Here is a 23281-nt window from a genome sequence, read left to right as displayed (position 1 = left end):
CCGATACGGTCAATTTACTACAAATCTTTTAATGCTTTATGAGGGATATCTGAGCACATATAATTTGTTTTTGGTTTTTCCTTTTTTGATAAGTTTAGTATAGTGGATGGAAAAACAGTAGCTCTCTTTTTGAATTCTTGTCTATAAATTTGCCTGAAGTTCAGCTGACCCTTTACCCCAATGAAATTTCCTTGTGTGCAACTGAAACATTAGTCTCTGTTAGTACAATATAATTCCATAAATATGTTTGTACGTATTGTCTGTATTGTAGAGTGTTAGGTTTTTGTTTGCTCTAAAACACTTTGCTCAGTATTGCATCACGAAATCTATAGGCATTCATGCCACCGTGTTTGTAATGGTTGACAACCAAGATTAAAATTCTCATTATTTATTTTATTTTATTTATTTCCGATTTTTATATACCGGCATTCGAGACAGCAGTCACATCATGCTGGTTCACATAGAACATGGGTGCATAGTAAACATAGTAAACATAGTAAACATATCTATAACGATGGTGCTGAGAAGGCAGTTACATATAACAGGGTGATAAGAACTTGGCTGAGAAGGAAGAGAAAGGACAGGTTATTAATTCACACAGGTAAACGATAGAGGATATGGTTAAACAAGGTGTAGTTGGAGATTAGTTGACCATGTTGGCGTCCGGGAAAGCTTGAATGAATATCCAGGTCTTTAGTCTTTTTTTGAAGGTTGAGATGCATGGTTCTGTTCTGAGATTTGAGGGGATGGAGTTCCATAACGGTGGAATGGCTGTAGAGAAAGCCCGGTCTCTTAGAGTGCAGTGTCTAGTAGATTTGGACGGTGGTACCTGTAGCGATCCCTTGTATGCATCTCTTGTCGGTCTTGACGAATTGTGTAGTCGGAGAGGGATCTGTAGGTCAATGGGAGCCAGTTGGTGGATGATTTTGTATGTGGTAAGAATGGCCTTGTATATTATTCATTAAATTGCATTTTGCATTTATATGCCACCTTCCTCCAAAAAGGACCCACAGCAGCTTACAACAGAGAAATGCAGATATATAATAGCATTTTCAAGCAATAACATAATAATAATATATCAAAGAAAATGCAACAATTAACACAAAAATATATTAAATATGGGCATATAATGAAATCATGAGAATTTTATTTTTGTCTTTGAAGTATATGTTTTATTTTATGTACTATGTTTACACTGTTTTTATGTAATTAAGATTATGTATGTTACTTTGTTCCCTGCCCCGAACCTTTGGAGCATGTGGGTAAATAATATTTAAATAAATAAATAAATAAATGATTAATAAATCGTAATCATAGCCATAGAATCTCTAATAAACTCAAAACATAATCTGGAATTTCCAAGGAATGAGGCATGAGAATGCTTGAGAATTTATCTGTAAAAATGTGAACTATGTTGCTAGTGCTGCTTTGAAAGTGCTTCAGGTGCTATAGTTCAACACTTGTTTCAATCATTCTAGTGAATATGGTTTACACAAAGGAGTGAGAACACTGTCTCCCAGTATCTTTTAAGCATATCATTAGTAATTACAATGGGGGAAGAAATACTGTACAGCCTTTTGAACCGGATCTTGGAAGCATTATACAACAGTATATGGTTATGGTTAAGGTAAATAGTGCTTACTTTCCTATAAAATATAATAAAATGCTACAGTATGCAAGGGAAACTAAATAAGACTTAGTCATAATACAATTCAATTTTATATCCCTCTGAGTGAAACATGAAATGAAATTTTGACATAATCCATGAACAAAGCTAGAGATCACCTACATGTCCACCTAACATATAGATCCCCTTACCTATCTCATATACCTTCTCTTAGGCTCCACAGCAGAGACTCTTCCTTCTACCACCTGCCTACTTGAATTTACTGTGACCATGAGTTCTTACTAACTCACTACCGGGCTGATTCTTAATATATCTCACACCTTCTGGTGGAATAATCACTGCAGATCCCTAGAGGCTGAAGGATGGAAATAAATAGATGGGCTAACCTATGTTTATTTACAAAATTTAAAATTCACACTATCAACTCTTTGCCAAGTACTATTCCTAACTAGAAATTTAAAGTACTTCTCGCTGAACATACTATATATTGCACTCCTACCACTACATAATCAAGCAACTGCAAGAACTTAATATAATCTAAATAAATAATTAAATAATATTTAGTTTAAAAATTTAGTAAATATAAATGATACAAAGTCCACAGTTTACAAATAGCTCGCCTTCATTTAAAACAAAAAATATAAAAGCTATACCAAGAGAGTCACAATTCAGATTTAAATGTCAATCAATTCCTTACATTAAATCAATAAAGGCTTGCTCCATCAAATTCACCTTTAACAATTTATGGAATTGTAAAACAGAATTTTCAGACTTCAAATTATCAGGTAATAAATTCCAAAAAGCTGTACCTCTTATTATCAATAATTAACTGTTCCTTGCTTTCTATATGAAGTACTTGCTTTACAGAGGGCAGGGCACCTCTAAAAGACTCTGAGAAGCAGATGTAAGGGAATGCAATGATTTATACTGCCTTGTGACAGAGTACGTAGCCAGGAGCCCCAGAACACCAAATATCTGGCCCAATCCACCTTAAAGTTGAGTGCAGCAAAGAATTATGGCCCCAGGGAGGCCTAGGAGACAGGCCCTGGAACACCAGGAAAAGGCAGCTCCTGTAAGATTGCTGAACTGGTTGTTTGTAAAGTTGAAACTACGTGAGTACAGAGGGAATAGGCATCCCCTAACAATAGCTAGCCTAAGATTATGGTGTTTGGGAAGTGTGAACATAAATTATGTTATAAGGCAGCCCCTGAAATATAGCTGACCTCTTTTGTTGGTTTAAATGTGAAAGGTTGATGTTTGACACTGTAAATAAAAGCACTTAAAGGAGAAAGCCTTGACTTTTCATGTACTGTCTGTGCCACACGCCTAACAACTGACTTAAGACAGCCAGGTGCTGACTCGGAGAGTACTTCATAAATTAACATAGCCATTTTAAATTTCACTCACCAAATAATCAGCAGCCAATGCACTCTAAACAGAATAGATGTCATATGCTCATGAATACTAACACCAGTAATCAGCTGCAGCGCCACGTTCTGAATGATCTAAAGCCGACCAACATATAAAACATTGCAATAATCAAGTGTAGCAGTAACTAGAGCATGTACAACCGTCTTCAGATTAGACTTGGATAAGAAAAAGGCTTCAGACGGCGAAGCACATGCAATTTTTCACCACTTTATTTTTATGTGGTCTGCAATATAGGTAGTATCAATCTCAAACCCCAAATCTTGCATCTGGCCTTGGATGGGCTCCTCAGCTCCTCCAAAACTAAATGTCAGGGGAATCTCCAGAGAAGGAAATCTAGCCAAATATAGCATCTCTGTCTTTTTCATATTCAGAGCTAATTTATTAGCAGACATCCAATCACTAATAGCTTATAAACAGTTTCCAACTTTAAGGGGGTTATTTACTAAAGCTAGCGCACACGAAAAGGGACATTTCGCAAAAGGAGCGGAGTCAGGGCAGCGTCTGCCCCGGAAGAGGAGGAGTCGGAGTGGACGCCGCGAGGACATCGCAGACAGTGAAAAAGTAAGAACCCTTTTCGCTGCCCATTTCGCGCCCAATAGCACCACCTTTTATGATGGAGCTATTGGGTGCGAAAGCCGGCAGCGATCGCACCCAATAGCTTTCGCAGGCCCGCCCCCTGCTTCACCCCCCGCCCCCCGTTAGCGTGCGATTCAGGGAGCCCTGCGACATTGGTAAATCTAGGCCTTAGCTAGCACATTTTCCATACCTGCAGTAACAGGTAAGAAGAACTGAAGATCATCAACATGCACACAATAGCCAATAGCAAGACGGGCTAATAGTTGGCAGACAGGAAATATACAAATGTTGAAAAGAGTGTCCAAAAGGGTTAATCTCTTTAGAATACAATTTGAAAAGAGAAGACTGATCATCTCCTATAACTTAAAACTTGCAGATATCATTCTGATATTCTTCAATTGCTGACCCAGAATTAAATGGTCCAGTATCTCGAAGGCTGTGGTTATATCCAATAAAACCAAAAGAAAATCAGTTCTATTGTCAAACCGGCTTTAAATAACCTCAGTGGCAGACAGTAATAAGGTTTCAGTGCTGTGACCAGCACGAAACCCGAACTGAAAAATCATCTAAAAGTTTCTGTTTACCAATAAAGTCATGAAACTGACCAAATACTGCTTTCTCAACTACTTTAGCCAAGAAAGACAGGGTAGAAACTGGCTGAAAATTAGGTCAAATGAATCTAATCCAGGATTCTTTAGAACAGACTGAATAGAGGTGACCTTTAGGGACTCAGGGATTTGCCCTGTTGATTAAGACAAATTAACAAATTTAGCAATTCCAGCACTCACATCATTTCTTAGTAACTTTGTCTCCATTAGAAAATTGAAACATCAGACAATAGATAATATTTAAACCTGCAATAATCTAAGTAATTTCATTAACAGAAACTTCACCAGAACTATCCTATCTTCTGGCATCAGCAACCTCAAATCCCTCATCTTCTGCTCTCATACTATTAAATTGAGAGGAAATGGTTTGACCTCTGTTATAAAGAAACTGAGCAAAGTTCTCGCTCCTATGTGATGCAATGCTATATTGATTAGAAATGGGGGAAGTAATCATAGAACATACTATATAAAATATCTCCCTAGATCGGTTGACTGCTTTATGTTTTGTACACCGCTTACATCAAATTAGTCTGTGGTAAATAAAAGCTTAAAAATAAATAAATAAAAATGATAGGGATGTGATGTTTGAAATGCAATAGGAAATGTCAATGACAATTTCTGTTTCATTTTTTTTATACAGAAAGAAAGAAAAAAATGAATAAAATATTTGTTTTTCATTTCTTGCTGCCATTTTTAAAAAGCCGGCCTTAAGAGCTTCTCTGGCTGTCTCCACCTCTCTCCCTTTGCAGATCTCTGCAGGCCCTCCAAGCCTCCCTCTCAGTCCCTCCTGGAACCCCTGATTCCCCTCTTAACTCATCGGCAGGTTTAAAGGGCAGGAGTTCTGGTGCTGTTTTTCAAAATGGCGTTGGCCAACCCAAGGCAGGTTCTGCCATACAACAAAATGGTGCCAGCTTAGGTCAGCCAGGGTCATTTTGAGAAACAGCGATGGTGGGGCACCGGGGATTGCACTTGCCCCCTTTAAACCGGACAATGGAATACAGAGGTGTCTGGGGGCTGAGGGGACCATTCATTTTCACCGGTTGGGTGGGAACCTGGAGTGGACCCTTTTATTTTTGTTTTTCTTTATCATTTTGTTTATTTTATTTTGGTGAAATGACAAAAAAAAAAAATCCTTAATGAAAACCAAAGCAAAACAAAACTTTTTCTACTGTACACTCTTAGGGGCCAATGCAATAATGTTTGCACGCATGGCGCCCGCAAGGTGTCGCGCTAGGAAGGAGGTGCTAGGGTCACTTATGCGACCTTAGCGCCACCTGCTAACGCGACCCGCCGCGGCTGCCGGTTATGCAGACCGACGCTGGTAAACTTGGCCTCAGTTTTCATAACCTGCCTGTCTGCCAGTAATGAAAACCAACGCCAAGTTTATCGGCGGCCATTTTCATTACTGGCAGACGGCCGGTTATGAAAACCAACGCCATGTTTACCGGCGTTGGTCTTCATAACTCGGTGGTCTGCCGAGTTATTTTATTTTATTTTTTTTACTTTAAAAAAGAAGTACAGAAAAGCAGATTTTTCAGCTTTTCTGAACTTCTTTTACCTGCACTCCAGGCAGGAGTTAATAGCTGAGCGATAAATGTGCATCTGAGACGCACATTTATTTTTTGCATGCGGAATGAATGAGTAATAGCCTCATTCACATGCATTTGCATGTAATGAGCACTATCTCATTCACTCCATGTCGGTTGTGCGTTAAATAGGTGCTAATCCCCCTATTGCATTAGGGGGTGGATTAGCGCCTATTTATCCCGCGTCTGACTGCGGGTTATACAGTGCGCTCGGCTGAGCACACTGTATTGCATCAGCCCCTTAAGAAACAGCAGAATTCCTCCAGTGGTTACTTAACACACAACCAGAAGTTCTCCACAGGATTTTTAGGGATATCTAGCTAATCCTTCAAGATAGAGTATCAGGGAAGACGTTTCATGATGTATCATACAGAAAATGATATAGCCTACTGTATCACAGAATATATACTGATGTAATCATTCCCATACTAGACAAAAAGCACAAATACAAAACTCACACCTAATTTTTCTGTATCTCCTCCAATGAACATTCCCTAATTATGGGATCTAGTCATTAAACAGCATTAATGGAATTATCATGTGAAAAGAGTTTTCAAATAATAAAGTTACTGCTATATCAGTAAAGCATTATTGCTTTCTCGGTCTATGTATATATCTATAGATATATACATAGACCAGATATATACATACTATAATACACAGTAAACTCATTTTTTACTTCAGCAGTAATTTATTCATAAGAAAAGGTAGTATGGAAATGACAATGCAAATGACGACTTATTACAAATTCCAGTATTTTAATGAGCTGGAATACTACTCAAAATGAAGATAGCATGATAATGGATCAAAATTGCAAAAGTAAGTATTCAGGTGCTTTTCATTAAAATAAAATAAGCTGTGAAAAGCACATCACAAGAGAAATAATGCCAGCTGCAGGCAGACATTAAGTCTGACTAAACTACAGGTCGATCCAGTAACGTGCAGTTAAAGATTGCCCGTCTGTAACGTGCTGGGAGCGCACAATACAGACGAGTAAGGCCATCCAGCCATACAGTCTCCAGTTTCACGCGTCCTTAGCGCTTCCTAAAATAAACACCTAACCCTTTCCGCACCCAGCATGTAAATGAACGAAAAAGCTGTATAATGAAGGAATTAGCTATTCCCCTCCAATACTGTAACGGGCGCTGATATTATCTCCTTAGGAACGCGCTGTTTTGCCGCGGCCTTAACCTGTTAGTTTACCGCCTCCCCCTAGTAGGAGTTAGGACTGTGTAACAAATCCATCGACACCGCTTAAGATACTCAAACACAATAAAACAATAAGCCTGGCACCTTCCTTGATGTAGTACGTTCCGGATGCCCCCCCCCCCCCCAGCGCGCCCGCCACTACCCCTTTCATCAGCTGCATCCACCCATTATGCCCCTCTCGGGCATGTCCCGCTTCACAGAGCGCTCCCACTCAAATCCGTTCATGGGTATATACCCTTTCGCCCCCCTCACAGCGCCATGCTACCACTGCGACCCGGAGGAGGTGAGGCACAGCGGCGAAGACAGACGGGAGAGGAGAAAAAGCAGAGCTGAGCAAAGCAAAAGCGGGCAGCAAGCCGGCGAAATAGACCTGCGAGCAGAGGCAATAGCAGCGGTTCGGTAAGCCTGGCACCCTCCTTGATGTAGTACGTCCCGGATGCCCCCCCCCCCCAGCGCGCCCGCCACTACCCCTTTCATCAGCTGCATCAACTGCGACCCGGCAGTCCCGTGAGGCCTACAAAAAAAAAAATCCCCAGCTCCCGCGCCCCCGCACTGGCCCGCCGACTCTACCCCCCCCCCCCCTCCCTCCTCCCGATCGGGCATGTAGGCGGCGGCGACGAAAACCAAAGCAATTTTTTTTTTTCAAAAAGCGACATCACACATTGCATAAAATAATTTCTCCAGCCTTAAAGCGACTTACTTTTGGGATCTGTCAAGTAAGTCGCAAAAGTAACTTACTTTTCTGAAGCCATCAGGAACATGATCTTAGCTCCTCCGGACGAAGACGAAGATGGCCGCCTACACGGGGAAAGCGTGCAATTGGCCGCTGAAGACGTGACCTCACGTCTTCAGCGGCCAATTGGCTTCAGAAAAGTAAGTTACTTTTGCGACTTACTTGACAGATCCCAAAAGTAAGTCGCTTTAAGGCTGGAGAAATTATTTTATGCAATGTGTGATGTTGCTTTTTGAAAAAAAAAAATTGCTTTGGTTTTCGTCGCCGCCGCCGCCTCCTTGCCCGATCGGGAGGAGGGGGGGGGGGTAGAGTCGGCGGGCCAGTGCGGGGGCGCGGGAGCCGGGGATTTTTTTTTTTTTTTTGTAGGCCTCACGGGACTGCCGGGTCGCAGTGGATGCAGCTGATGAAAGGGGTAGTGGCGGGCGCGCTGGGGAGGGGGGGGCATCCGGGACGTACTACATCAAGGAGGGTGCCAGGCTTACCGAACCGCTGCTATTGCCTCTGCTCGCAGGTCTATTTCGCCGGCTTGCTGCACGCTTTCGCTTTGCTCGGCTCTGCTTTTTCTCCTCTCTCGTCTGTCTTCGCCGCTGTGCCTCACCTCCTCCTGGAGCAAGGCTGCTTTCGCGCCCTGCTCCGGGAGGAGAGACACAGCGACGAAGCAACAAAGACTTTTCGTGTTTTTTTACACTTCCTGGTTCCTGTCATTCCAAATGCCATTTGAAATGACAGGTACCGTCGCACCCTGGTTACTGTATAGGCGCTGTATTAAGCGCCTATACAGTAAAATGGGTTACGCGGCCATAACCCTTCCCTACCGCTTTAAAGCCGCGGCATGCATTTGCATGCGATTAGAGGAGAGTATCGGGGAGTTAGTGAAGAGAACTGTGGGTGCGGGGAGGAAGGGTGCGCCTGACACTGCCGCACTGTTTCTACCGCGGCCTTACTGGATCGACCTGCTACTATATAAAGCCAACAGCTTAGGGCAAACTTCGTTTTATAGCTATGGAGTCATTTACAGAGAGGGAGAACAAGAGATACTCAGGAGAGAGAGAAGGACAGACACCCACAGTACCTGAAGCTACAGAAGAAGAGAAGAGGTTCTAGACTTACAGAGATATTTATTCAGACACAGTCCGGGTAGCAAATTTACCCAGATAAACTTATCCGGAAACAAATTCAATAATGCAGTTGCACTATTGAACATAGCCAGCTATCTTATAGTTAGCTGGTTAACTATAGCTAGCAAACTTTAGGACATCTCTTTGGCCTTACCAGATTTACAGGTTCATTTTTCAAATGATAGTGCATCTTTTAAACTAGAACAAGGGGGATAGCCGACAGTCACTCAGCAGAGCATGGTTCGGAGGAATGTATCCTTGAAGGATACTAATGAAACAGGAGAGTTAGGACATCCCAAGAGAGGTTCCAATAAAAGTAAATGTAGTCCATCTGCCTATATGTAAAAAATCACCTGAGCTAAAGATTTCCAAATTATCCCTAACAACTGAAAAGCAGGTTGTTAATACAAACAAAAACCACAGTTTGAAATGTCTGAATGCCAATGCCAGAAGCTCTAAGAAATAATATGGGAGAGTTAGAGTGTATAGTAGTAAATGATGAGCTTGGCATAATTGGCATCACAGAAACCTGGTGGAAGGAGGATAACCAATAGGACAGTGCTATATCAGGGTACAAATTATATCACAATGATAGGGAGAATCAACTTGGTGGGGGTGTAGCACTTTATGTCTGGGAGGGTGTAGAGTCCAACAGGGTAAAGATCATACAAGAGACTAAATGCTCAGTAGACTATATGGGTAGAAATCCCATGTGTGTTGGGTAAGAGTATAGTGATAGGAGTATACTACCATCCACCTGGACAAAATGGTCAGACAGATGATCAAATGCTAAGAGAAATCAGGGAAGCTAACCAATTTGGCAGTGCAATAATAATGGGAGATTTCAATTACCCAACTGATAACATAAAGAGTCAATAATTATCCACTGTGATCCATATTTCAATTACCCCAATATTGACTGGGTAAATGTAACATTAGGACTTGCTAGAGACATAAAGTTCCTGGATGTAATAAATGGCTGCTTCATGGAGCAATTGGTTCAAGAACTAATGAGAGAGGGAGCTATTTTAGATTTAATTTTTAGTGGAACACAGGATTTGGTGAGAGAGGTAACGGTGGTGGGCCCCTTGGCAATAGTGATCATAACATGATCAAATTTAAACAAATAACTGGAAGGGTGACAATAAGTAAATCTACAGTTCTAACACTAAATTTTCAAAAAGGAAACTTTGATAAAATGAGGAAAATAATTAGAAAAGAACTGAAAGGTGCAGCTACAAAGATTAAAAGTGTTCAACAGGCATGGACATTGTTTAAAAATATAATCCTAGATGCGCAGTCCAGATGTATTCCACGCATTAAGAAAGGTGGAAGGAAGACAAAACGATTACCGCCAAGGTTAAAAGGTGAGGTGAAAGAGGCTATTTTAGCCAAAAAAACATCCTTCAAATATTGGAAGAAGGATCCATCTGAAGAAAATAGGATAAAGCATAAGCATTGTCAAGTTAAGTGTAAAACATTTATGACAGGCAAAGAGAGAATTTGAAATGAAGTTGGCCGTAGAGGCAAAAACTCATAATAAAAACTTTTTAAAATATATCCAAAGCAAGAAACCTGTGAGGGAGTAAGTTGGACCATTAGATGACTGAGGGTGTTAAAGGGGCTCTTAGGAAAGATAAGGCCATAGCAGAAAGACTAAATGAATTCTTTGCTTCCGTGTTTACTAATGAGGATGTTAGGGATATCCAGTTCCGGAGATAGTTTTCAAAGGTGATGAGTCAGACGAACTGAACCAAATCACTTCAAACCTGGAACACATAGTAGGTCAGATTGACAAACTAAAGAGTAGCAAATCATCTAGACTGGATGGTATGCATCCTAGGATTCTGAAGGAACTCAAAAATGAAATTTCTGATCTATTAGTTAAAATTTGTAACCTATCATTAAAATCATCCTTTGTACCTGAAGACTGGAGGGTAGCCAATGTAACCCCAATATTTAAAAAGGGTTCCAGGGGCAATCCAGGAAACTATAGACCAGTGAACCTGACTTCAGTGCCGGGAAAGATAGTGGAAATTATTCTAAAGATCAAAATTGTAGAGCATATAGAAAGACATGGTTTAATGGAACACAGTCTAGATTTATCTAAGGGACGTCTTGCCTCACAAATCTGCTTCATTTTTTTGAAGTAGTTAATAAACACGTGGATAAAGGTGAACGGTAGATGTAGTGTATTTGGATTTTCAGAAGGCATTTGACAAAGTCCCTCATGAGAGGCTTCTAAGGAAACTAAAAAGTCATCAGATAAGAGGTGATGTCCTTTCGTGGATTACAAACTGTTAAAAGACAGGAAACAGAGAATAGGATTAAATAGTTAATTTTCTCAGTGGAAAAGGGTAAACAGTGGGGTGCCTCAGGGATCTGTACTTGGACCGGTGCTTTTCAATATATTTATAAATGATCTGGAAAGGAATACGATGAGTGAGGTTATCAAATTTGTGCATGATACAAAATTATTCAGAGTAGTTAAATCACAAGCGGATTGTTATACATTACAGGAGGATCTTGCAAGACTTGAAGATTGGGCATCCAAATGGCTGATGAAATTTAATGTGGACAAGTGCAAGGTGTATTAGACGCCAAGAGATGTCCGATTAGAAATTTTTTTATTGATGGAGACGTATTCTTTATATAATGAGCCCGACTCAGGCCGAGTTTTGCCCCCACATTGGGGCTGCCTCAGGGGCTGTATGTAATAAATCTTAATGTGTATGAGTAAAAACTCATAACAATTGTTTCTTGAAGGTTTTTAATGAGCAAAGAAATCGCATGTACCGTCTCTCTTCTAATCGTGAACATCATTTTATAAACACGTACCTGCCATTAACTCATAAAATAAAAATAACATAGTAAGTGTAATAAAAGTAAGCAGAATATAACACCCCACCAATAATACAATTGTAGCCCCTTGCTTTGGGGTTGTAGCCTGAAATGTGTAGGGGCCTCACTCAGTCCCAGAGTTAAGTCCTCTCACAGTCTCAAAAGTACCAAACAGTCCCAGGGCATGGATTCTTCAAATGGAGGGAAGGATATACCTCCAGGGACCAGGAGCCCCCAGCTGTCACAAAACCTCTTATTCCTGATCTTCTCTCAATACCACAAAGATGTATCTCTCTGACTGAAAGGTCCTATAGCTAGGTAAGGTCAGCTCTTCTCTTTTCCCTAATCACAGGGCAGGAAGGGTGACAACAGCTTCCTCCCACCTCAAAAGGCAAAAATATTCTCAAACTCCAGCAACCACAAATCTCTTGTGGCAAGTTACCACTGTCTTTCCACTGGTTGTGAGATAGGCACAGGTCTTCTCTACCCTGTCCTCCCCAAAGCAGGGCTTTTCCCTCCCTGAGCCAGGAAGGAGATTCACAAAAGGCAAAACACTTCCAGAAAAATGAACCACTTCCTCCAAAACCTGAGGCAAACCCTTCCAGACAGGTTGTATACTGAACAGGGAATTGCCTCTTCCCTTCTCCAATACCTCTGATCATGGGGCCCAAAAACGGAGACATGGGACTCCAAAAGAAACAGGTCCTACTTTTTCAAATATCCAACAAAAATGCCACACTACTCTCCAGACCCACCTACACCATTCCAGCCAGACTCAGAGGAGGTGCTGTTAAGAACAGTATACCCCTCTCCTATATTCCTAACCAAAGGCTTAAGCTAGAGCCATCTAATGGAGACCTAGCAAGCCTCACTATAATAATGATCAAAGCAAAGTAAATCCCACTCACCAGACCCCCCCCCCCCCTTGCTTTATGGTAAACATGAATCCTTTTCCATATAAACCTGTGCTCACAGGGGTGCTCTCTTGCATGTACCTATGATTAATGAATCTGCCTTTGTTCTAGTAGTTTCAGATCATGATCCTGTTCTGGAGATTCCAGATCGTGTTCCTGTGACTCTGGAGGACTTGCAGGATCCTGCACTCATAGAAGGCACCGTGAAACCTTTGCTTATAGAGGAATAATCACTTCTATGACTGTGGCTCTTGGACCCTGCAGGACTCTGCACGCAGAGTGTGCCTTGCAGCTTTTGCCTATATAAAAAAAAGAGGCACCACAAATAACACAACATTATTCCTAGTTGTTAAATCACTGTCACGATTCAGAGGGCTAGAATTAAGTATCACCCCTGTAGAAGTGGCGCAGGGCTGCAGGGCAGGACTGGAGCTGGTCTTCTACCTAACCAGCTCTCTCCTCTGCAGGTTGAGTCCTTGGGTTCTTGAGGCCGATAGGACTTGTCTTCTGTAGAATATCATGGTTGAAGCTGGATTCAGGCACAACCTGGGAGCTAGATAGGGGCAATGCTGGTACTAAAGGCAGATAGGAGCTGAATACAGACAGGGCTGGAAGCTAGGCTGGTACTGAGGGCAGACAGGAGCTGGAAATAGGCTGGAATGGAGGCTGGGCTGGTACTGAGGACAGACAGAAGCTGGATATAGACAGGGCTGGAATATGGTACAGGCTGGGAGCTGAAACATGGTACAGGCTGGGGGCTGGAACATGGTACAGGCTGGGACTGGAACAAGGACTGAACTAGACAGGACAAGGACAGACAAGAACAAGACTGTATAAGGAGTGGACAAGGACTAGATAGGACAGGCAACAATAAACAGGAAGGCCCAACAGAGCACAAGGCTTGTTAAGCGAACCTAGAAGGCCCATAGGCTGCAAGGCTGGACAGGAAAGCCCAAGAGGGCACTGAGAATGGTAAGTGGACCTGAAAGGTTGCAGAGCAAGGCCAGAAGGCCTGGAATGCCACAGAGCAAGGGACCAAGGCAAGAGGCCAAGGTAAGCTACAAGACAAGGCAGAAGGCCTGAATAGGTCACACGGCAAGGTAGGATAACAAAGCAAGCCTGGCCTGGTCAGAGAGCTGAGATGACTCAATGAAGAGGCACTGAGGGAATGGACAGGCTGAGTTAAGTAGGACTGGAACTGAGATGTCATGTGATCAGAGAGGAGGTAACTCATGCAGCTGTGAGTGAGGTTCGCTGAGGACTCCTGGGGGAGGGGAGGTTGTGCAGCAGGTAGAACCGTAACAATCACAAGTGAAAAATAGCAGGAGAACTTTGCAAGACTGGAAGACTGGGCATTTAAATGAAAGATGAAATTTAATGTGGACAAGTGCAAAGTGCTGTGCATGGGGAAAAGTAGTCCACAATGTAGTTATACGATCTTAGGTTGCATATTAGGAATTACCACCCAGAAAAAAGATCTGGGCATTGTGGGCACTTCTTTGAAATCCTCAGCTCAGAGTGTGGCGGTGGTCAAAAAAGCATACATAATGTTAAGAATTATTGGGAAAGGAATGGAGAATAAAATGGAGAATATCATAATGCCTCTATATTGCTCCATCGTGAAGCCATACCTAGAGTTCTATGTGCAGTTCTGGTCACTGCTTCTCAAAAAAGATATTGGAAAAGGTACAGAGAAGGTGACCAAAATGATAAAGGAGATGGAACGGCTCTCCTATAAGGCTAAAGAAGTTACAGCTGTTCAACTTGGAAAAAAAATGGCTGAGGGGAGATATGATAGAGGTCTATAAAATCATGAGTTGAATAGAATGGGTAAATAGAAATCAATTATTTACTCTTTCAAAAAATACAAAGACTATGGGACACTCCATGAAATTAGTAAGTAGCACATTCAAAAGAAATTGGAGAAAATTGGTTTTCATTCAATGCACAATTAAGTTCTGGAAATCTTGCCAGAGGATATGGTTAAGGCAGTTAGCATAGGTGGGTTTAAAAAAAGTTTGGACAAGTTCTTAGAGAAGTCCGTAAACTGTTATTAACCAAGTAGATTTAGGAAATAACTACTACTTATCACTGTGTGATAGCAGCATAATATCTATTTGGGATCTTGCTGGGTACTTAAAACCTGGATTGGCCACTGTTGGAAACAGATTACTGGGCTCAATGGACCTTCAGTCTGACCCAGTATGGCAATTCTTATGTTTTTCCTTTGCCTAATCTAGATTTACTAATCCCATCCAGTGGCATAGTAAACTCTGCTCCTGTCTTTTGCTCAACAAGCTGATGGCTCAAGACCCAACAGAACCTGTTTCCCATACATCATTTACCTTTTCAAGGGATGAGTTCTGGGAATCCCAAGGGCTCTTCAAGATCTAAACACAACCACCACAATACACTATCCCACTCACAAATTTTCTCCTTATGGTAAATGCATAAAATTACACATGAAACACAGAACACAGAAACCAAGAAAGTTCAGGATCTTGGCCTCACTGGGAGGTACTGATCTTGAACAAAACTGGAAAACAGGCATAGTCTTTAAAGCAAGGTTTCAAAACATTCTCATCATACAGTTCTAGTTCACTTCTTGGATTTGTTACGGCTATGGCTGCTGTGCAACCGCCTCACCACCAGGGGTCCCTCTAGAGCTGGATCTCCTGACAGGCCCAGTCCATCTCCCTTCTCCTCTCTATGTTCTGGGCTGCCCCTTATAACCCTGCCTGACAGTTCCCTCAGTGCTTCGGCATTGAGCTCGCCTGGGCTCCCTGCTCTAGCCTTCCTTGCTTGCTGTGCATTTGGTCCCTGGACCTTCCCTTGCCTTGCCTTGCGCGGCCTTCGGGCCTTATTCCTTGCCTTGCCTTGCCTTGCGCGGCCTTTGGGCCTTATTCCTTGCCTTGCCTTGCCTTGCGCGACCTTCGGGCCTTATTCCTTGCCTTGCCTTGCGCGGCCTTTGGGCCTTATTCCTTGCCTTGCCTTGCCTTGCGTGGCCTTCGGGCCTTATTCCTTGCCTTGCCTTGCGTGGCCTATGGGCCTTCTGACCTGCCTTGCCCTGCTTACTGTGTGTGGCCTACGGGCCTTCTGTGTGTGTGTGGCCTACGGGCCTTCTGACCTGCCTTGCCCTGCTTACTGTGTGTGGCCTACGGGCCTTCTGACCTGCCTTGCCCTGCTTACTGTGTGTGGCCTACGGGCCTTCTGTGTGTGTGGCCTACGGGCCTTCTGACCTGCCTTGCCCTGCTTGCTGTGTGTGTGGCCTACGGGCCTTCTGTGTGTGTGTGGCCTACGGGCCTTCTGACCTGCCTTGCTCTGCCACCTGCCCTGACCCAGCCTGGACCCAGACACTGCTACTTGCCGCCTGCCCTGACCCAGCCTGGACCCAGACATTGCTACTTGCCGCCTGCCATGACCCAGCCTGGACCCAGACACTGCTACTTGCCGCCTGCCCTGACCCAGCCTGAACCCAGACACTGCTACTTGCCGCCTGCCCTGACCCAGCCTGGAACCAGACACTGTTTCTAGCTTCCTGTCTCTCTCCACCTGGAGCCACCCTGCTGGGTGGTGTTCATGACTCCTGACCGGAGCCCAAGCGTAACAGTATGCCGAAGCCACCAAATTTCCAGGGGAAGAGATAGGTCTGTGTGCTAAACCGGTGAATCAACTTTTTCACTATTACAAGATGCCTCCTTCTTCAAAGTTTTATACCTGCAATTCCTGTCAGACCTTGAATTACCCAAGCTATCAGAACTGCCTAGCCTGTCAACTTGCTGGTCAGGAACACTGGACATGCAGTAACTGCAATAAGAGAAATGTCTCTGTCTACCAAGAGTGTTTAAACTGTTCTACTCCAAAGCCAGGATGGTGGAAATGTTCATGTATTCCCAGCCTATTACCACCAGGCAAACCGTGCCCCTGTTGTTCAGCTACAGGACCAGCTGCTTCATTAGGGAGAACAGTCAGCTCTACTACCGTGCGTTTAGCTTCTGGCCCAGTTAACAACATTATTTCATGTAACAGTTTATGGATTAAGCATTCTAGCACTTCATCTCTGGACACTTTGGAAAAAACTTGCTCTGAAAATCTCAGAACTCACCGGGTTAAGAAGCCTTCGATAACTTCCACGCTAGAGCACCAGAAACAGAAGCAGAGGGAAGTAATTAACTCTAGCAGGGCTCTGCTTCCCACAGCTGCCAAGTGGACACTAACGAGCACCTTCCCTAGACGTCCTAGAACTGCCTGTGCCTTCTCTAAACTGTTCCTCCAGAAACAAAATCAGGAGCGTCAGACTTTGGCTCGAGGTATCAAGCCCGCGGCAGTACAATCTGTGTCTTCCATGCACACTACTTCTAACCTTGCTACTCTGCCATCTGAACCTGCTGCACAACCCCAAGAAGAGTCTGGGTCTGCTGTTTCGCCCCAAGAGGGGTCCGAGTCTCCTGCACTACCCCGAGAAGAGCCTGAGTCTGCTGAACCGGCCCTGCTGTCAACCCCGGAGGGGTCCGAACCGGCCCTGCTGCCGCCCCTGGAGGGGCTCGAACCGGTCCTGCTGCCGCCCCTGGAGGGGTCCGAACCGGTCCTACTGACAGACTTGCTGACTCAGCCATCTGAGCCTGCTGAACCGGCCCTGCTGCCGTCCTCGGAGGGGTCCGAACCGGCCCTGCTGCCGTCCTCGGAGGGGTCTGCACCGGTCCTGCTGACAGACTTTTTGACTCAGCCATCTGAGCCTGCTGATCTGGTCCTGCTGCCGCCCCTGGAGGGGCTCGAACCGGTCCTACTGCCGCCCCTGGAGGGGCTCGAACTGGTCCTGCTGCCGCCCCTGGAGGGGTCCGAACCAGTCCTACTGACAGACTTTCTGACTCAGCCATCTGAGCCTGCTGATCCGGTCCTGCTGCCGCCCCTGGAGGGGCTCAAACCGGTCCTGCTGCCACCCCTGGAGGGGTCCGAACTGGTCCTACTGACAGACTTTCTGTCTCAGCCATCTGAGCCTGCTGAACCGGCCCTGCTGCCGTCCTCGGAGGGGTCCGCACCGGTCCTGCTGACAGACTTTTTGACTCAGCCATCTGAGCCTGCTGATCTGGTCCTGCTGCCGCCCCTGGAGGGGCTCGAACCGGTCCTGCTGCCGCCCCTGGAGGGGTCCGAACCGGTCCTACTGACAGACTTTCTGACTCAGCCATCTGAGCCTGCTGATCCGGTCCTGCTGCCGCCCCTGGAGGGGCTTGAACCGGTCCTGCTGCCGCCCCTGGAGGGGTCCGAACCGGTCCTACTGACAGACTTTCTGACTCAGCCATCTGAGCCTGTCGAGCCGGTCCTGCTGCCGTCCTCGGAGGGGTCCGAGCCGGTCCTGCTGCCGCCCCTGGAAGGGCTCGAGCCGGTCCTGCTGCCGTCCCTGGAGGGGTCCGAACCGGGCCTGCTGCCGTCCCCGGAGGGGTCCAAACCAGTCCTATTGACAGACTTCCTGACTCAGCCATCTGAGTCTGCTGAACCGGTCCTGCTGCCGCCCCTGGAGGGGTCCGTACCGGTCCAGCTGCCTCCCCGAGAGAAGTCCGTACCGGTCCTGCTGCTGCCCCTGGAGGGGTCCGTACCAGTCCTGCTGCTGCCCCCGGAGGGGTCCGAACCGGGCCTGCCAACTGACTTTGTTACTCAACTATCTGAGCCTGCTGTACTGGTCCAGCTGCCGCCCTTGGAGGGGTCTGTACCGGTCCTGATGCCGACCTTGGAAGGGTCCGGACCGGCCCTACTGTCGCCTCAAGAAGGGTTACGAACTATTTCTCTGCCCCAGGTGGGGTTTGTGTTCCCCTTGTCACCCCAGGAGGGGTTATGGAAATTTGCACCGCCTCTGCTACCCCAGGAGGGGTCTAACCCTGCCGCCTTATCACCCCAGGTGGGGGTATGGACTGCCTTACTGCCTCGGGAAGGAGTTGAACCTGCCGCATCACCCCCGGAGTGGTCTCACGTTATTATTGATTACCTCCTGCACAGATGGGATCCAGGAGGAGGGGGAGGCCTTGAGGGGGGGGTACTGTTACGGCTATGGCTGCTGTGCAACCGCCTCACCACCAGGGGTCCCTCTAGAGCTGGATCTCCTGACAGGCCCAGTCCATCTCCCTTCTCCTCTCTAAGTTCTGGGCTGTCCCTTATAACCCTGCCTGACAGTTCCCTCAGTGTTTCGGCATCGAGCTCGCCTGGGCTCCCTGCTCTAGCCTTCCTTGCTTGCTGTGCATTTGGTCCCTGGACCTTCCCTTGCCTTGCGTGGCCTTCGGGCCTTATTCCTTGCCTTGCCTTGCGCGGCCTTCGGGCCTTATTCCTTGCCTTGCCTTGCCTTGCCTTGCCTTGCCTTGCCTTGCGCGGCCTTCGGGCCTTATTCCTTGCCTTGCCTTGCCTTGCCTTGCATGGCCTTCGGGCCTTATTCCTTGCCTTGCCTTGCGCGGCCTTCGGGCCTTATTCCTTGCCTTGCCTTGCGCGGCCTTCGGGCCTTATTCTATTCCTTGCCTTGCCTTGCGCGGCCTTCGGGCCTTATTCCTTGCCTTGCCTTGCGCGGCCTTCGGGCCTTATTCCTTACCTTGCCTTGCCTTGCGCAGCCTTCGGGCCTTATTCCTTGCCTTGCCTTGCCTTGCGCGGCCTTCGGGCCTTATTCCTTGCCTTGCCTTGCCTTGCGCGGCCTTCGGGCCTTATTCCTTGCCTTGCCTTGCGCGGCCTTCGGGCCTTATTCCTTGTCTTGCCTTGCCTTGCCTTGCGTGGCCTTCGGGCCTTATTCCTTGCCTTGCCTTGCCTTGCCTTGCCTTGCGCGGCCTTCGGGCCTTATTCCTTGCCTTGCCTTGCGCGGCCTTTGGGCCTTATTCCTTGCCTTGCCTTGCGTGGCCTATGGGCCTTCTGACCTGCCTTGCCCTGCTTACTGTGTGTGGCCTACGGGCCTTCTGTGTGTGTGTGTGGCCTACGGGCCTTCTGACCTGCCTTGCCCTGCTTACTGTGTGTGGCCTACGGGCCTTCTGTGTGTGTGTGTGGCCTACGGGCCTTCTGACCTGCCTTGCCCTGCTTACTGTGTGTGGCCTACGGGCCTTCTGTGTGTGTGTGGCCTACGGGCCTTCTGACCTGCCTTGCCCTGCTTACTGAGTGTGGCCTACGGGCCTTCTGTGCGTGTTTGTGGCCTACGGGCCTTCTGACCTGCCTTGCCCTGCTTACTGTGTGTGGCCTACGGGCCTTCTGTGTGTGTGTGGCCTACGGGCCTTCTGACCTGCCTTGCCCTGCTTGCTGTGTGTGGCCTACGGGCCTTCTGTGTGTGTGTGGCCTACGGGCCTTCTGACCTGCCTTGCCCTGCTTACTGTGTGTGGCCTACGGGCCTTCTGTGTGTGTGTGGCCTATGGGCCTTCTGTGCGTGTGTGTGGCCTACGGGCCTTCTGACCTGCCTTGCCCTGCTTACTGTGTGTGGCCTACGGGCCTTCTGTGTGTGTGTGGCCTACGGGCCTTCTGACCTGCCTTGCCCTGCTTGCTGTGTGTGTGGCCTACGGGCCTTCTGTGTGTGTGTGGCCTACGGGCCTTCTGACCTGCCTTGCTCTGCCGCCTGCCCTGACCCAGCCTGGACCCAGACACTGCTACTTGCCGCCTGCTCTGACCCAGCCTGGACCCAGACATTGCTACTTGCCGCCTGCCCTGACCCAGCCTGGACCCAGACACTGCTACTTGCCGCCTGCCCTGACCCAGCCTGAACCCAGACACTGCTACTTGCTGCCTGCCCTGACCCAGCCTGGAACCAGACACTGTTTCTAGCTTCCTGTCTCTCTCCACCTGGAGCCACCCTGCTGGGTGGTGTTCACGACTCCTGACCGGAGCCCAAGCGTAACAGGATTAATCCCTGGATGTAAGCAAATTCATGCTAAGATTCTTCAAATTACAGGAACAAGTCAAATTTTCTCTCCTTACTCATTGTTCCCCATTCCAGATCATTACTAAATATAATAAAAAGCTCGAGCCCTATACAGATCCCTGAGGCACTCCACTGTTTACCCTCCTCTACTGAGAAAACTGATTATTTAGTCTCAGGAGACTCTCATGGGGAGGATTGTCAAATGTCTCCTGAAAATCCAAATTCACTACATCCACCAGCTCACCATTATCTATGTTTATTAACCTTCAAAAAAATGTAGCAGATTAGAGGCAAGATTTCCCTTGTGTAAATCCATGCTGGCTGTGTCCCATTAAACCATGCCTTTCTATCTGTTCATTTCTTCTTTAGAAAATTTTCCCTGATTTTTCCCTTACATTGAAGTCAGACTTACTGGTCTATAGTTTCCCAGCTCATTCCTGGAGTCCTTTTTAAAAGTCGGAGTTACATTGGTCACCTTCCAATCTTCAGGTGAAATGGACAATTTTAATGATGGTTACAAATTACTAGTAGTAGATCTGCAATTTCATTTTTTAGTTCTTTCAGAACTCTGGGGTGTATACCATCTAGTCTGGGCGATTTGCTACTCTTTAGTTTTTCAGTCTATCTTATTACATCTTCCAGCTTCACCTTGATTTGTTTCTGTTTTTCTGCATCATCTCCATTGAATAGTTTCTGGAATGGGTATCTCTCCTACATCCTCTTCAGTAAACACCGAAGCAAAGAATGTATTTAGTCATTTCACAATTGCCTTATCGTTCCTAAGTGTCCTATTAACCTCTCGAACATCTGACTCCCTCACAGGGTTTCTGCTTTGGATATATTTTAAAAATATTTTGAGTTTTTGCCTCTACAGTCAGCCTCTTTTCAAAATCTCTTTTAGCTTGCCTTATCAATGTTTAACATCTAACTTGCCAATGCTTATGCTATTTCCTATTTTCTTTAGACTGATCCATTTTCCAATTTTTGAAAAAAGTTCTTTTGGCTAAAATAGACATTTTCATCTCATCTTTTAACCAGGTGGCAGTTGTTTGGCCTTTTCTCCACTTTTTTTTAATTTGTGGAATACATCTGGATTGGGCTTTCAAGATGGTATTTTTAACAATGTCCAAGCCTAATGTAAACTCTTAGGGGCAGATTTTCAGAGCCCTGCTCGCGTAAATCCGCCCAAAACCGGGCGGATTTACGCGAGCAGGGCCCTGCGCGCCGGTGAGCCTATTTTACATAGGCTCACCAGCGCGCGCAGAACCCCGGGACTCGCGTAAGTCCCGGGGTTTTCGGAGTGGGCGTGTTGGGAGGCGTGTCGGGGGCGGGGCCGGAGTGCGCGGCGTTGCGGGGGCGTGTCGGCAGCGGTTTGGGGGCGGGTACGGGGGCGTGGCTACGGCCCGGGGGCGTGGCCGCGCCCTCCGTACCCGCCCCCAGGTCGCGGCCCGGCGCGCAGGAGGCCCGCTGGCGCGCGGGGATTTACGCCTCCCTCCGGGAGGCGTAAATCCCCCGACAAAGGTAGAATGGGGGTTTAGACAGGGCCGGGCGGGTGGGTTAGGAAGGGGAAGGGAGGGGAAGGTGAGGGGAGGGCAAAGGAAAGTTCCCTTCTAGGCCGCTCCGATTTCGGAGTGGCCTAGGAGGGAACGGGGGTAGGCTGCGCGGCTCGGCGCGCGCAGGCTATACGAAATCGATAGCCTTGCGCGCGCCGATCCAGGATTTTAGCCGATACGCGCGACTACGCGCGTATCTACTAAAATCCAGCGTACTTTTGTTTGCGCCTGGAGCGCAAACAAAAGTAGGCTGTTCGCGCTCGTCTGAAAATCTACCCCTTAACCTTTTGTAGTTGCACCTTTCATTTTTTTCTAACCATTTTCTTCATTTTATCAAAGTCTCCCTTTTGAAAGTTAAATACTATAAATGCAGATTTATGTAATGACCTTCCTCCAGTCAATAAGTCAAATTTGATCACACTGTGATCACTACTACAGGGTGGTCTAACCATTAATTCTCACACCAAATCCTGTTTTCCACTAAGAATGGCTCCCCCACTTTTTGGTTTCCAGACCAATTATTCCTTGAAGTAGTCATTTATTTCATCTAGAAACTTTACCTCCCTAGCATGTCCTGATGTTACATTTACCCAGTCAATATTGGGGAATTAAAATCTCCCATTATTACTGTGTTGCTAAATTTATTAGCTTCCCTAATCTCTGTTAGCATTTCATCATCCATCTGTTCATTTTGACCAAGTGGTCAGTAGTATACCCCAACTTGGCCAAAATGAACCTACACTTTTCCCAAACACACATGGAATTTGCACCCATAAAGATTCTGCTATGCATTTAGTCTCCTGCAGGAACTTTATCCTGTTGGTCTCTATGCTATCCCTAATATAAAGACTCCCCTCCCCCCCCACATACACACACACACACCACCACTACCACCAAATTAAATCACCCTATCATTGAGATATAATTTGTACTCTGGGATAGAACTGTGCCATTGGTTATCCTGCTTCTACCAGTTCTTTGAGACATCTATTAATTCTACCTCTTCAGTCAGTACTGTACATTCTAATTTTCCCATCTTACTTTTTAGACTTCTGGCATTAGCATACAGATATTTCAAAGCATGTGTTTTGTTTGTATTAACAATCTGCTTATCAGCCTGCAATGGTAATTTGGAATCTTGTAACTCAGGTGGTTCTTTACTTATAGGCACATGGGCTACTTTTGTTTTTATTGGACTTTATTGGTATGCCC

At 46.0% G+C, this 23281-nt stretch overlaps 1 protein-coding gene across 3 annotated transcripts in view; it reads right to left on the bottom strand.

The window, feature by feature from the left end:
• Positions 1-23281, bottom strand: part of CORIN (corin, serine peptidase) — a 513735-nt gene that overhangs the window by 269889 nt on the left and 220565 nt on the right. The window lies entirely within an intron of this gene.

This window comes from Rhinatrema bivittatum, chromosome 1 (genome assembly GCF_901001135.1).
Source record: "Rhinatrema bivittatum chromosome 1, aRhiBiv1.1, whole genome shotgun sequence".
Taxonomy (NCBI): domain Eukaryota; kingdom Metazoa; phylum Chordata; class Amphibia; order Gymnophiona; family Rhinatrematidae; genus Rhinatrema; species Rhinatrema bivittatum.
Note: the sequence above shows the minus strand (reverse complement) of the source record. Positions and strands in the feature narration are given on the sequence as shown.